The following is a 14,673-nucleotide window of genomic DNA, read 5'->3' as shown; positions in this document are numbered from 1 at the left end:
AAACTAATACATTTAATAATTTTGCATCTTGTAGAATAATTATCACCAAAGGATCTAAGGTTTGACTAAATTCTAAGGTCTTGGAGGTATTTCACCTTGATTTTCTTGTTTTGGTTTGGTTTCAGTTCTTCAGACACAGTTCAAGTTGACTGTGTAACAACTGAGCAAAATGAAATGATGCAAAGAAAGATTTAGACAGACACTGTTTGTACGTAAAAGGACTCAAAGATGTGAAATTGGCAATTGTCCCAGGTATGTCTATAAGTACAAATACAACAAAAGCAGAAACAAATTCAGTTCCTTAAAGAATATCAGTTGATGCTAAGCTCATATCTAAGGAAATAAGCAAGACTTGTCTTGTTTGATATGTCAAATATCAAGCGCAATTCAAAAGTATTGTAACTGAAACATAACAAAACAGACCCAGGTGTTTCAAGGGAGACAGAATTGGTAAAGGCGTCTTTAAAGTTACTTGAAAGAAGATTAAGTGAAAGATGTTGAGAAAATCAGCACAATACCTTTCTTAAGATCTATATAACAGCCGGGCGGTGGTGGCGCACGCCTTTAATCCCAGCACTCGGGAGGCAGAGACAGGCGGATCTCTGTGAGTTCGAGACCAGCCTGGTCTACAAGAGCTAGTTCCAGGACAGACTCCAAAACCACAGAGAAACCCTGTCTCAAAAAACCAAAAAAAAAAAAAAAAAAAAAAAAAAAAAAAAGATCTATATAACAAAAAGTTACAGCTAGGGTAACAATATAAGCAAAGGAAATCATAAAAGCAACAGCGCTAAGTGTGAGATGGGATTTTGGTGACTCTAGGGAAGGTGAAGTGTTCCCAAACCAGACATAAATGAGCCACATAGTTGGGAAGAGAAAGGGGATTGGTGGGGGGGGGGAGAAGAAAGGGAGATAGGGGATCATATGGTGAAAATATCTTAGAGACATGTATAAAAAATGTTGTGACTAAACCCATCATTATGGATACTTAACATATGCCAATAAAAAATACTTTAAAGATTTCTTTAAATGAGCCATAGCTTTAGGCAGCAAAAGGAATGCATTATCTTCCCATTTTATTTAACATGTTTGTGTTCCTCCTCTTTAGTTCTGATTTTTCAACTACTCTTAATCCATACTTTGTCATTGTAACTCAACACAAAAATATTGTAACTGAAACATCACAACACTAGCAAAGTGAAGTGGCCAGAAACAGACCCAGGTGTTTCGGAGGAGACAGAATTGGTAAAGACATCTTGGAAGTTAATTGAAAGAGGACTGAATGGAAGATGTCGAGAAAATTTTATAATTTTCTCCTTTTTGAAGGTAGGGAAATGGAGGCGTGTGGGGCTGAAGTTACTTGGCTCCTTTCTGGAGAGAGAGTATGAGGGGTAAAAGGCCCTCTGTGTAGGAGAATGGGTTTCAAGCTGGTGGGGATAGGTACATTAACAACCAGGCTGATCTGTGGAGAAGACAGATTCCACACCCTGTCGAAACTGGAAAGGAATCTGCTGAAGAAGCTGCTGCTTGCAATTTAATGCTCCAGTAATTGTTCCATAAAAAGACCCATGAGCCTTCAGTGTGTGAAGGAAACGGTCTAGACACCCGTGGTCCAAGAATGTGCCCTTATGTGGATAGCCAACTTGGTCACAAAGGGGATCCAGAGTACCAGGGGGACAGGGTCAGGATGTGGTGGTTAAACACGGGCTCTTAGAGGGCCTCTCCTGGCAGCCACCTCATCACACCAGCTGATGATCAAAGGCAGAAGTTCTGAACGAAGTTAGACAAGAAGACAAATTGGCCGCGTTCTTTCCAATAAGCAAAGGATGGCACCCACCATACTTCCATATTTCCCCAGACTGTCAAATTTCCAGGCAGTCCTGAGTAACTACCAGTGTTTCTCTATGAGCTTCACATGGGAAAGACCTGTCTACACCAATTATACATCGGAATTTTTGACTACACACACACTACTGTACTTTCCAAACTGCCTTTGTGATTTGACTGCGCTTGTGAAGTTGCCACTGCATTCCACTTACGGTCAGATGGGAGGAGGGAAATGGAAAGCGGAAGCAATCTACATGTTTCTCCTAGATTTGCAGGGTAGTTTTTCTCCTGTGATGTATGACAAAGGTGCCTTAAAGCCTGTCTCTTTCACAAAGAACTTCATTGCTTAATGAAAAACAGTTGTCAAGTTTTCCACATCCAAAGCTGTTCAAACTCATTTCCCTTGATTATCTATTTGCCTAACACACGTCTGTAAAGGGATGTATTATTTGCCTGTGAGTAACGTGTTTTTATATTAAGGTGTTCAATCATATAATATCCATTATGTTTTTTATGCTGCAACAGAGATTTTTACAAAAGAAAGTCAAAGTATTTATTTATAAAAATCTCTCCACAATTTACCTTTCTGTAGCAATCATGCTGACATGATCGGCTTGGTAATATAAAGTTTGCCTCATCAGGACAAAGAATTGGATCCAAGGTGTTAACTTGGCAGCTTGCCTTTGGCTGGGACAGAAAGAGGAGAACCAGGCAGAGCTTCCTTTTGGACCCACTCCTTTTATCTTCCAGCCAGTGCCCACCATGTCCTTCTTCTCCACATATTTCTCTCCTACCCCTTTCATGGTATACCTTACTAACATCCCATCAGTTTCAACTTCTCCTTTATTGCCCACAACACAAGGACTACATCTCTCACACATTCTACCTTCTGGAAATTAGGTGTGTCCGTGTGACTTATTCTGAACAAGGCAATATGAATAGCAGGGATGCAGAGACAAAGGAGGACTAGCCCTACAGCTAATGTGATTCTGAGCATAGACCTTATGTTGACCTCACTCTGCCTGCCAACAGTCAAAACATTACCAATGAACTTACCTTCCACCTAGCGTGAAAGAGAACTGCACACTGTCTCAGTTAGAGCTCAACCAGAGAGACGGAGCCACTAAGTATTACAAGAAATGACAGGTATATATGTAGAACATAGGTAAGTAGATAGATAGATAGATAGATAGATAGATAGATAGATAGATAGATAGATTAGATAGCTAGAAAGATGGTAGGTAATTGGTTCATTGATTCATAGATATACACACGTAAAAAGGTATTTGCTATAGACTCAGCCTTAAGCAACAACGGGAACTGATAAGGCTGTCTTTGAGGAGCTGCTGCTTGCAGTGTGATGTTGGATCTTGAAGAGCAAAGGATGGACAGTCAGAAAAAGAAGACAGATAATGATGGAAAGGAACAAGACTCACTGAACCATAAGCACAAGCTAGCCTCCCCAAACAGGACTGATGCCCAGGTCAGCTCGCATTGCCTCTGTCCTTGATCACAAACGTACTGTGGTAGGTAGAATCACAACTCCCAAAGATGCCCAAGTTCCTGAGACCTGCGAATATGTTCCACATGTTGCAAATGGCAGTTGGGACATCAGATGGAATTGGAAACGGTCAGGTTGCTTTCAAACATGAGAGTGATTTTTTATTTCCATGAAAGATAGAAACTGTCTCAACCTTATTATACATAAGAGGGAGTTCATATGTTCGGCATGTGGGTCTGATTTGAGTAAATTTGTCCTCTTTGGATAGAAATCATATGTAGCCCCAGGCTGTGGCCTGCACCATTTGCTGGTATGAATTGGTTTTCACTGAAATCAGCTGACCATAAGATAGGAGTTTATCCTGGTGTCCATGGATCCCCAGTAGACATGCTCCTTGAACATACAATAAGAAGGCAGAAAAGTGAGGGTCAGAACCACCAACTGCAGGAGCAATCCATCATCCATGGGTAACAGTGGAAGCAGAGGAAGGAATTCTTGAGCCAAAGAATAGGGGGGTGCCTCTCCTGAAAGTGGCAAAGGATCTAAATAGCAAGACGAAAAAGACAAGATCTCCTGAGTAAATTGGGGGCATGGGGATCACGGGGGAGGGTAGAAAAGGAGAGGTGAGGAAGGAAGAGGAGCAGAGAAAAATGTATAGTGCAATAAAAACAACAAAAAATCAAATCTGAACTTAAAAATAAAAAAAGAAAAGGATCCCCTTCTAAAACTGAAGGTGAATTTGTGAACAGCTTGATTTTTTTTCCCCAGTGAGAATATTTGTCAAAGAGGGACTGCAGGATGATGAAGTGCTTGAAGCCGCATGATTAGCACAATATTAGAGTGGCAGGAGCAGGTTAAACAGATGCCTGCTGCGGGGGCCAAGGTACCAGAGACACTGAAGAAGGATTGGGGGGAGGTGAAACAGTTTCAGGCCAGAGGTCTTTGCCAAGACAATGGGATGGATCAGAGAAGGCAGTGGTACAGTGAGGCACAGAAGCAGCACTGTTTCCCTGACAGTTCTAAGAGCCTCTGGGGCCCACACTGTGTAGGAAAGAGCACTGTGAAACATGCCGTTTGGCTGCTCCAAACTAATACTTTGCAAAGCCATGGCAGAGTCTTCCAGCCCTGTGGAATTCACATCTGATCTTATTTTTTTTTCTTTCTTCTCAAGGAAATTAATGCCAAACTGACTGCTGTTGAAATTTCACTTAATAGTAAAATGTCTGAGTGTATTTAAAATAATTTCTTTAGGGTGCAAAAAAAAAGGTAACCTTTAGAACTAGAGTTTTGAGAGTATCTATTACTTTTACATGCACATTTATTTGTGGCTTAGGAAGGGAATCTTTATTAGATTAACAATAAGCTCCTAACTGGGATCCATGCAGTTTCACAGATGAGCAGTTTATGAATGTGTATGGAAATCTGAAAGTTGTCCCCACCACATAACAAAGAATTACTCAAAGGGTCGGTATACCTATTGCAGCATGGGAAAACGATCAAGAATCTTAAAGGCTTTTATGCCCTCTCCTCTTGGCATGGTTAGGCTTGAGAACAGCCTCTATTCTTCTGTGCTGCATCTGCTTTATCAGGGAAGAGAAATGATCTTTTCAGCTAACTTCAATTCCGTAGCAATCACCTGAATTATCTATGACTTTTGGAGCCAAAGTATACGGAAGCAATTGTTAAAATGAGTGTATTCTTGTCAACAGATCTCTTAACTAACTGATAAAATTGGCTTGTACCCTCAAGGAAAACAACCCTACGTATGAGTAGATCCACAGATGCCATCAAGACAAACTTTTAACCTCCCAGAAAAGCATTCATAAGGCTCACAAACATGCTGACATAGTCACCCTTACAGGCAATCCTAAAGCTCTGAAAACACATGAAAGGGAGCAGTACCCTGTCTTCCCAAAGAATACCTTTTCTTGGAAAGCAGGGAAACAATATCAACAATGCAAAAAATGCGTCAGCCAAAACAAAATGTGGGGAGCACCAATTCTTTGCTGTATAGTCTCAGTCAAGGGCTTTTGTCATGCACAGTCTCAGAGCACAAATTTTGGCTGTGAACTGTATTAAGAATTTAACATATTCACCACGTGTTACCCGAAACAAAGAAGAAATGCTGTGAAAACATTTTTAAAAAAGAAGTGGAGCACTCCAAAGGACTGAAGGATAGCGACTATCTTCCCTCACTCCTGGTCTGAAGATAGCATCCCAAAAGTTTCTCTTACAAAAGTCCCAGATGGTTAACCCAGCTGAGAGAAAACAGCCAACTTGATTTCAAATGTGAGGGTGATTTTTTTTTATTTATTTAAATGAAAGATAGAAACTGTCTCAACTTCATTATACCTAAGAGGGGAGCTCAAATGTTCAGCATGTGGGTCTGGTTTGAGTAAAAGTTTGTCTCTTTTGAATAGAAATCATATGTAAGCCAGGCAGTGGCCTGGGCCATTTGCTAATACTAATTGTTGTCGGTTGAAAGTGGAGTAGGGGATTGTTAAAGTCTTCCCTGGCAGAAACCCGATCTGTGGAAATGGACTTCACAGGAATGGTGATGAGGTTTGCAGCTGGCAGGAGAGTGTGACAGTGTGGCCACATGTGTCTCCATCTTCTCTTTTCCAGTGGCAGAGAAACTCACACAAAAGGCGCAGGGAGTGAGGTGCCCCAAGTTCAGATTTTGGCTTCCTCTGCCTCCTACCCCAACCCACCTATCCAGCTCACGACTTGACAACAAAAACTGAATCGGGTGTGTTCACTGGTTCTAAGCACATGTTTGTTTTTCAAAAAATGATTATTTAATGATGTGACTATTTTGAATGATGATTAATATAAGTACATTTAAGGTAGAACATTGGCAAGGTAGAAAACCACCAAGTGAGGCCAGATGTATAAACTGGTTTGATGTTTTAATTTAAAACACTGGGACCAAGTTGAAAGGCCTGTTATAATATGAGCCAAAGCATTGCAAATTTACATACGTTGTTTACCTGTTATGCTCATACCTGAACATCATTGCCTCATACATTTATTATTAGCCGATCTATATGTGATCAAAATAAATGTATTTTTGAAGGTAAAACTTAAGCTAGACAAGCGAGCCTTTGATCTTAGCTTAACATGAGGGTATTTGAGAACTCGGTTGGGTTTGGTAAGCTATAACATGAATTATCTTGGGTTTCAAATGGTTATGGGTGTGCCAACGGTAAGTTATTGTGACCCTCTTTTCTGGTCTATCATTCGCCCCTCACCATCAGCACTGCAGGAACTTGCATGAACTGCCATGCCAGTCAGTTTTACCGGGCACCGCCACAGCTCATTTCCGGTGGTGGAAAAGGGTATCTGAGCAATATTCCATCTGTAAGAATCATCTACACAACATCATATAATTATTCTGTCTCTACTGTTGAAGCTAAAGACTGATGCACTGTTCATACGTCCATTAGTCATTTAGTTAGTAAACATAAAATCATGTATGATTCTTCCCTGTTGTCTAGAACCTTATCCTCCAAGTACTTCAGTCTCCCAACCAAATGTTCCCTATTACCCTTGCTCAGACATGGATGCCCAGGGCCCAAGGAACCTGAGCCAAGCTGGCCTTACTACCTGCGCTCTCTCCACGATACCCAGTGATGCAACAGAGAGAAGAAAACACAGTCGCACATCCTAGTTTGGGGAAGGTGTAAAAGAGCATAGCCCATGGAGGAAACATAAAGTAAGTAAATATCCACGTGGCTAATCCTCTGTTTTTCAGATATAAATCGCAAGTCTCCTACTATCGTCACAGTATTAGATTAGAGCCCCAGGGCTAGAGACGTGGCTCAGCAGTTAAGGAGCACTGACTGTTCTTCCAGAGTACTCAGGTTTGATTCCGAGCACCTACGTGATGGCTCACAATTACCTGTAACTCTACTTCCAGGGATCTGACTTTCCCAAACATTTGGCATGTGCATGGTGCACAAATACACACACAGGCAAACCACTCATACACATTAATTAAAATAAACCTAAAATGTTATTTAAATGCTATAGATTATTACCTCCAAAGTCCAACTTGGTAAAACAGTGAGTTTATTGGGTTACTTCCAAGTTTATGGGTGAGGGGTTCCTTATGATTCAAAGAGAGTTGTATCATCAAAGCCCCCCCCCCCCCGAGCATGGGTGACAGCTCACAAGAGCTAAAACCCTGGAGCACACTACACAACCATCAGGCAGCTTAACAACGTGGAGAGTGTCCTTTCCTGGTGACCCAGTTGGTCTAAACCTCTTCCAGGCAGCTTGGCTGTTTTCTGCTTCTTCCAAGCAACTTGTCAGGTCTCAGAATGCTCTTTGCAGCACAGTGCTTCTGAGTCCCAGCATGCCCCACCACGATGGTAACAGACTAATCCTCTGAAACTGTAAGCCACCCCACAATAAATTCTTTTTAAGAGTTGCCTTCATTGGGGTGTCTCTTCGCAGCAATAAAACAGTGACTAAGTTAGTCTCTGAAGAAATTTTGGACTGAACAGAAAGTTGAGTGATTGGCTCTCGGTGTTTACATCTGACAAAGTCTGATAAAAATGGGATGGGGTGTCAGCAAGCTCTGAAATGCTTTATTTGTTTAGGTATTCAATGAATTACTTGCCAGTCTTGTAGATTTAAGCACAAGACTGAGACACATACACAAGTGTTTCTTCTCAGCCAAGAATAGCTTCTAATTCCATCTGGAACCCTACACCAAACAGAGAGAAACAAATATGCCTTTTTTTCTTTCCTTCTAAGACCTCAAGGCTTGTAAATCTGGGGTCTGTAGGGTAGTAAGAAAAGAGATCCAAAAATTGAGGCCCTCTATAAAACTCAAGTCCTCTGCCAAGATTTCAGATCATAGAGACCGTGTTGACCTGATCTGTGGCCCAGGCACAAAACACAGTTGCGGCAAGTTCTGAATAAGCCTTGCTGTGATACAGTTTAAGAATCAATGAGGCCCTGTAAATGGCTATGATATTTTCAGAGATGCCATGTCAATGGATCTACATTTCTCCATTCGAACAGAAGCATGCTGTTGAAATGCTTACGATGCCTTGGCACACTTTAAAAGTGCTTTCTAGAAAGAAGACGTGAAATTAATAGTGTGTTTGGGTCAACACATCCTGCATGATCTCTTCTCTTTCCTTCATCAAAGCCACAGAATTAAACAGAATGGGGCCACAGGAGACCCCCAGACATCTCACTGATGGTAAGAACATGTGAGTAGTGAGGAATGAAGCCAGTGTCATGCTCCAGTGTGCACATGGCCAGCATTGAGCAATCCTTTATCATCCAGTTTCAAACTAGGAAAGTTTTAGGTATAAGCACCTCTAGAGTCATTTCTGTGGTGTGCTGGGAGTGGGGTGTGGCTTTCTTCCTCTTTCTGCACCCTAATCTTTGTCTGGGTGGGCTCCAGCCTGCCTCTTTCCACCTCTATTCATGGCCCATTCAGAAATTCACATTGGCTGTGCCTACTCCCCTCCCACTCCACCCACAGCGTGTTTTCAAGGCTGTTTTTCTACCACACAGCAGCTTCCAGGCATCCAGCTTATGATTGTAGGTGTACATTAGCTTGGAAACTCACACCCCGCCCTTGGTTATCTTATCCATAACATGTATAAATATTACCTCATTCATACTTCCCCTGGCTCCAGAGATTAACTCTGAAGTGTCATGATAAATGTACAATTTAAAAAATAGTCATTTCCTCAAACTTGGTCAGTCTCATTTCAAACTTCATCCCTGTCGTGATGTGGCTACAAGAACTTGTCATCTTTTACACTACTCCATTTCCAAAGACTGGAGCCAAACATGATGTCATATGTTCTGGTAGCACGGCACTTATCTAAAGGAAAAAGCTTAGCCAGGGCTCTTAATAATGTTTTTATTTGTTATAATAACACAGAGAGCACACATTGGAAAACATATTTTTAAGGGAAGTCAGTGAGACAGGCTTTAACCTTTAGCCATGAAAAGGGTTTTTTATAATATTTCAAAAATAAGACAGATTGTACTTGTCAGATGGAATGAGCATCGATTGGCAGGGGTTTTAGTCATTAGCTTTTAACGTTGGAAAAACATTCTGGCCAATGGAGCACTGTGCAGAGGTCACTGAAGGCGTCAAGAAATGAAATATTTTGTTCCTACCAAACATACCTGAATATTTAATTTTTTAAAGGGAAATAAAAAACATTAAGATTCTCTCAAGTTCTAATTAGCACTCGTTGTGTAGTTAGATCACATTAAAGAGAGGTGATGTCATGGGAAACAGCGGATTTGCAGAGACAGAACAGGGCGCAGACTTGGGGGCAATGATCCTGAGAAAATATCTTCCTTGAAGATAATCAGCTCCACCTCAAACCTGGGGATCCACAAGCCATTCATGAGAAATACTTGGAAAGCATAAAGAACAATGCAAATATGTCATATAGTTTGGCCAGTTCTATGTCCACTTTTATTGATAATAGATTCTTTTCAAATACACTATATCCCGATAATAGTTTTCCCTCCTTCTGCTTCTCCCACTTCCTTCCTATCTCCCCTCCCACTGGATCCACTTCCTTTCTGTCACTCATTAGAAAAATAAAAAAAAAAGAACATGCTTTTAAATGATAACAACAAAAGAAAATATAAAAAGATAAAACAAAGACCATTGTATCGAAGTTGAACAAGCAAACCAACAGAAAGAAAAGAGCCCAAAAGAAGGCACAAGAATCAGAGACCCATTCATTGATACACTCAAGGATCTAATAAAAAACATTAAACTGAAAACCTGGTGCAGACTCGTGCTGGGCGCTTGCTGCTTCAGTCTGTGAGTTTATATGAGCCTTGCTTAGTTGATTCAGAGAGCCTTGTTCTCCTGGTGTCCTCCAACCTCTCTGGCTCTTACACTTTCTGCTTCCTCACCTGCAAGGTTTCCTGGGCTTTGAGGGGAGAGACTTGATGAGAACATCCATTTAGTATTGTCACATTTCATACTCTTTACACCTCCCAACCTCTCCTCCCTGATCAGCTTGTGCTGCAAATAGATCTACAGAATCGCCCCCTGGAAAAGATCTACAAAATTGTCCTCCCCCACTCATCTGCAAGTTTCTGAAATTCAATTAATTATTCTATCTCCTGAGTCTAGGACAGTCCTGGGCAGCAAGTCTGTGAATGATTTACTTGTTCAGTGAGTATGTTGTTGGTCCCTGAGTTTTCCATAATTCATGTCCGATATCCTTTCTTCCCTGAAAGCCCAGGCTTATTGTCTTTGCCTCATTACCATCCTGTCTATAAAACATAATGTTAAATTTTGACCTATGTGCCAAGGTTTCCTTTACTGTTTTTTTTCCATGAAGTGTCCACCTTAGACAGGACATAAGAATGAATACTATACATAAAGAAGTTACCAAAAGCAGAAACTTTCTCTTCATTCTTTGGAGTTAAACTTTAACATCATGTACATTTTGATGGAAACCTACATTATAGCTGCATTGAACTTAATCAAAACAATATTCTCCTAAAATCCTTAATTAAATAAATGCTCCAGAAAAGGACCAGATTCATCTTGCATAATCAAAGACCCAATAATTATAAAAACGTGCTCTAAGATCCAGCAATAACTTATATTGAGTTTTATTTTAATATATTAAAATTAAGGGGGAATCTGACCTCACAAATTAACTACATCTTGTGAACCTCCCATTACCAACAAATTACTGTGATCAAAAAGTCCAGAGGCCGTCCTCATTGTGCCTGGACTTGATATTGGTTGGGGTGACCTGAATTTCATTTTTACATTGCCTAGGGAAGTGTCTGTTTCATACAGGATTCAATAAATCCATTGTTGAACACCATAACAATAATTTATAAGCTCCAAAGATGCTTCTACTGTTCTGACAAAGTTGAGACTTTCTGAAGTGTTTTCAGTTAATACATACCAAAGGCAAGATAGCTGGAAATCTTAGAAATGAAGAACAAAAAGCATCTTCTAGAAGTTAATCCAAAAGCAGAATCCAAAAGTAGAATCCAAAATCAGGTCTAGCTTTGTTACCAGAACACAAATGTCTTGCTTCAATGAAAATCAGCTAAGGAGCATTCTGCCTTTGGAAGTAACCCGGTCTCAAAAATAAGGAAAACACCCAACATTGACCTCTGGCATTCGTATGCACATGTATACCCTTGCACACACACACAAACATGCACACATGTACTCCCATGCACATACACATGAACATGTACACCCATTGCACACATACACGAACACGCACTTGCGTACACTCTCACACACACATGAACATGCACACATATACACCCTTACACACACAAACATGAACATCCACATATGTATACCCATATAAACACACATGTATACCCATGCACATGAACATGCATACATGTATACATATGCACACACAAACGTGTGCACGCACATGAGCATGCACATATGCACATTCATGCACACACACATGAATGTACACACAAGTATACCAATGCACCCCACACACTCACATGAATATGTACACAAACATGAACACGCACACATGTCCACCCATGTGCACGCATGTGATCATGCACACATGTACACCCATGCACACACACACACAAGCATGCACATGAAGAATTCATTATGTCCAGAAGAAATAGTGAAACCCTGAGAACAAAGATCAGAAAGGTGACTGCGGCATGACAACTACACTGTTGTTCAAAAAATTACTCTGGGGCTGGAGAGGTGGCTCAGAGGTTAAGAGCATTGCCTGTTCTTCCAAAAATCCTGAGTTCAATTCCCAGCAACCACATGGTGGCTCACAACCATCTGTAATGAGGTCTGGTGCCCTCTTCTGGCCTGCAGGCATGCACACAAACAGAATATTGTATACATAATAAATAAATAAATATTTTTTTAGAAAAAAATACTCTGTCCTTCAGACAGTGTCTTATGGAAAGAGCATCACCATTGGGCAAGGCTGTATAAAGCATTAGATTCAAAATGACTTTTGCTTAAATCCTGACTGTGTGTCAGCTGTGTGATCTTATAGAAGTCATTGAACCTCTCTGATCTTCATATCCTCATCTATAAAATAATATAACATATATTAATATAAATATATCTAAGTAAGTACAATGCCTGCTCTGAACTAAAAGCTTGATGTTATCATTATTATTAGATATTAGATATTGCTCTACTATTATTATTAGATATTAGACTATTCATGATAGTCATTAAAATTATTTAATGCATACTCTTTTCTTTTTGCACTTACCAATTACTTAGAAATCACCTCTTATAAAATGTATCTATTGAGAGAGAGTATAAGGATTAGGGATCAGAAGTGCATTCTCTACCACCAAGCTTTGATCCCCATCATATATAAAAATGCTAGAATCACTATTCTTATATACAAATCTTCTGTTAAAGGCATTGGTCAATTCCCTGAAATAAAACAACTGTGCTTATTTAACTTCAAATGCCTCTTTAAAGTTGCGTTTTTCCTTATAACCTTCCAGGGATACCAAAGCAATCAGGAGGTAGAGAGATCAGGAGTTCAGGGTCATCCTCAGCTATATAGTGAGTTCTAGGCCAGCCTGGGTTAGATGAGACCCTGTCTCAAAACAAGAAGGGGGAGGGAAGAAGGAGAGGTAGAGAAGGAGAGAGAGAAAGAATGATTACCCCTCCAACGGACTTCCTGCAAGGCTGTTTGGCCTGTGCCAGACAATGATTCTTCTCTTCCTAATTTTCTACTTTCCTAGACAGTAACATAAGGACTTCATTGATTTTCCTTTTGAAAGAATGATATGATTATATTTTTCACTGACAAAGACAATTAAAGGTTTCAGGGTGGCTTATATGGAAGTAGTTGTAACCTGAGAAGTGGAGTTGGGTGTAATTGAGAGCCCGTATGTGTCAGGCATTGTCCTCAGCATCCAGCAGTACAGGAGACAGAACCCTTAGCATCACTCTGATGGAGGAGATCATCAATAATAATAATAATAATCATAAGACACTATTGTAACATAATCTAAGAACTGTGAAGAACAATGAAGTTAGTTGGAAAGGATTTAATGACAATGACATGAGAAGACCAGTCAACGTGATCCAATCATTTGAGCAGACACTCAAAGTAAGAGAATGTGTTGTAATAAGAGGAGTGGGGCTGTGTCCCCGCCACCCAGTTAGCTTTCACTCTGTTGTAATAGGAGCGGCGTCAGGGCTGCGTCCCACCACCCGGCTAGCTTTACCTGAAATAATTACACGGAAACTGTATTCTTTTAATCACTGCCTGGCCCATTAGTTCCAGCCTCTTATTGGCTAGCTCTTACATATTGATCTAACCCATTTCTAATATTCTGTGTAGCACCATGAGCTGGCTTACCAGGAAAGATCTTAACCTGCGTCTGTCTGGAGTGGGAGAATCATGGCGACTCAGTGACTCGGCTTCTTTCTCCCAGCATTCTGTTCTGTTTACTCCACCCACCTAAGGGTTGGCCTAACAAATGGGCCTAGGCAGTTTCTTTATTAATTAACCAATGAAAGCAACAGATTAATACAAGACCCACCTCCATCAAGAATGAAAGAGCTGAGCATATACATACAAGAACAAAGCAAAGTCTCAGTGTCAAAGACACAGGATTGAAAGCAGTGAGTCAGCCAGCCTCAACACTGACTTAGGGAAAACAAGAGCAACATCCATCAGTATCCTTGGAAACAACAACGATGACAAAACACTGCATCTTGCATTATATGACAGTGTGCTTGCAGAAGATATCAGGAAAGCAATAAAGACAGAGCTAGGGGTGAGGATGTGACAGCGGCTTGAGAGACCATGTGGTTTACAAAGAGACAGCACACAGGGCAACGATGTCCTTATCTAGCATCCTCTTCCTCACATATACTGTTACCCCTGCCCCATGAACCAATGGACACTTATCCTAGGGAGGTAGAACTTGGAGTATCAGACCTGCCATACAAGTGGTCACAAGCATCTGAAATGGGTAGGAAAGACACTGAGGGAGGCAAGGGCTGGTTGCCATAAAGAGAAAGGACAGTTGTGGGTTGATGTGCAGCACTGTGGCTACTCCTGTCTAGTCATTTGTATGTACACACATCGAAAATGATAAATTATGGCTTGTGACAGGGTTTGGGGCTTGTTGGATTCCGTTCCTTTAATGCTGCCTTGGGTGTGTGTCTCTCTGTGTCCATCTGAGAAGGAATGATGCTTTCTCCCAAGTGGTGAACTGCATAAATAATTTGAGTTAATTCTGAGAACTTCAACAGCAATTATCTGTTTCCCTCTTTGATAACACACTATTAGAGTCTGAATGACTTATGGAAAGAGAATGAGAAGCCCAAGCAGCCTGGT

The sequence above is a fragment of the Chionomys nivalis genome, chromosome 4, assembly GCF_950005125.1.
Source record: "Chionomys nivalis chromosome 4, mChiNiv1.1, whole genome shotgun sequence".
In the NCBI taxonomy this organism is placed as follows: domain Eukaryota; kingdom Metazoa; phylum Chordata; class Mammalia; order Rodentia; family Cricetidae; genus Chionomys; species Chionomys nivalis.
The sequence above is the reverse complement of the archived record's forward strand: the minus strand, read 5'-3'. Positions refer to the sequence as shown.